The sequence below is a fragment of the Aplysia californica genome, unplaced genomic scaffold (assembly GCF_000002075.1).
Source record: "Aplysia californica isolate F4 #8 unplaced genomic scaffold, AplCal3.0 scaffold01055, whole genome shotgun sequence".
NCBI classification, from domain to species: domain Eukaryota; kingdom Metazoa; phylum Mollusca; class Gastropoda; order Aplysiida; family Aplysiidae; genus Aplysia; species Aplysia californica.
In genome coordinates, this window is record NW_004798325.1 from 198109 (window position 1) to 200453 (window position 2345).

The window sequence follows — 2345 nt, forward strand, 5'->3', positions numbered from 1 at the left end:
ATATATTATATAAGTTTTTGGTTTTCATTATATCAAAAGTGATAACAATTTACATACAATTAACATTTCAAAGAACATGTCATAGAACACAACAAATTATCACAGATTGTCAAAAGCACCTTGCCTTGAAGATTAACTAGGAAGAAAAAAATGAGCATCAAGAAACATGACAAAAAGCAACAATAGAAAACATAGAATAAAATCAAATTGTTCAATCTATTTTACACGTACATTTCTTCAAAATATCATAGCTAAGTAGCCTACCACTCTCGTGGTTTCTTGTGGTGAAGGAAGCGTTATAATAATAATATTGTGGGAGTAGACGATGTAATGCATGCATTTACACAAGGAACTTTAAACTTTAATAAATATCTCTCGCGCTTTGAAACATTTTCTGAACTTGGAGTGTGAGAGACCAACCGTATTAAGAATTTGAAACATTTGTAACACATGTACCATTTTGCCTATATTTTTACAGAAATCTCTGGCTGACTACTACTCGGCAAACAATTAATTTGTCAAGAGAGCTTCGCCTTTTCCCGCTTGACACAGCGCGATGTCCGAATCCGCTATAAAGGTGAACCGCGAGGAGAGGGAATACTGTATTAAGGCCTATTATAAATTTTATGGTGACCGCAGAACTCAAGTGGCCTTAAGTGGCCTTCATTCTTCAATATCATATTGTCAGAGATAAAGGCTTGCCAAGAAGGTGATAAATTATTCTAAGGTCCCTGAGAACAGCCCTGTTCTAGAAAATCGGATTAACAAGAATAGAACATAATAAATGTTTGCACCTATTCCAATGACTCATGCGCCTACGAAAGAAATCAGCTTTCCAGGAACTATGGAGCAAAAGCAAAAGCAAGCAAAGCATGGAGGTTTTCAAAAGAAGTTCTGAGGTCCTTGTTGTGAACGGTTTTTATTCAAAGAGAGCATTGTAAGGGTGCACATTACATGAAGTGCTAAGGCTGCCTGGGGGTTTACCACGGATGTAAATTTTGTTGATCTTCAGGGAGAGTGACCTTCAAGACTTCCTGGTTGCTCTAAGTTATGTTGTAAGTTGTTCGTGTGTACATGTTTGGGAGAGGTGAATGTCTGCATATATGAGTGTAGACATATAGAATGGCAATGGGAGTGAAGATGGCGTTTCTCCATGCTCTGGGGAAGGTGTTTTCATTCCACGTCTTGTTGATCAGCTGGAGAATATAACACTTACCAACTGAACTGAGGTTGACAAGCATTTCATTGTGGATCTTATCAGGTCCTGGGGATTTGCGGGGCTTCAGTTTCTTCATTGTCCTGTTGAGCTCAATGAGTGTGAAGTCATCTTCAAAGAGAGAGATACTTGCACTTGTTCATTTTATTTTCAAACAGCCCCCGCTGTCCTTCCGCACATTTTCTCTAACTTATTCATACAACCATGAAACAGAACCAGGCATTGAACGCGCCTGGAACACGTGCTAGGATTGGTGTAAGTGTTTAAAAAAAACCCCTCTTATTGGGGACCCGAAAGTGACACCGTGTTTCCGATAGGTCATACTGTACATGGTATTGCGAAGAATGATCTACAGTACGTACAGTACAAGCATTGTCCTTCCCCAGTGAACCAATCGTGGGATGCTTAGACTAGAGTCGTTTGTAGATTGTGAAAAAATGCACAGACTCATAGCTCTGACCTACTCGCAGGACAAACTGTCACGCAAGGTTCGGGGTGCTTTGAATGTCTGTTTGATGCGTACGAGGTAATTAAAATTTGATGAAATGTATGAGTAAAAATCCATGGATTTCTGTTTTTCCCCGCGAGTCGTTGTCGGTGGTCCATTATAAAAGTAATCGTTTTCAGGTACAGTGCATTGGATTGGTTGTTCTTAAAATAATATATCATTGCTGTAGTTAATGCTGATCCAATCTCCAAGCTTTGATCTTTTTTCGAAAAGTGTGCTTGTTAGCTCTTGCATTTTCATACGAATAAGCCTGCTAATGATTAGCTGACTGTGTTTATGAATGGACGCAATGCACAAACAATGACCAATGTAATACGGCAAGTTTTACCAGGACTACACTTTTCAACACTACAACTACTAGTATCTCATAGCACACGAGAAGTTCATCAACGTCCACTGAACTAATTTTAGATTTTAGACAATAACGCAAAGAGCCCCAAAGCACTATTAGTATGAGGTTGTGAGATATCATAAGATAATCTATACTTTATTGGTCCAGCATTGGACAAAACATGCAGTGTGCTTTCACTTTACTCGCTGTGTGACAAAAATACAAAATGCACACAAATAACCAACATTATTGCAACTCACTAGAACACCTCTCTCTCTCTCTCTCTCTCT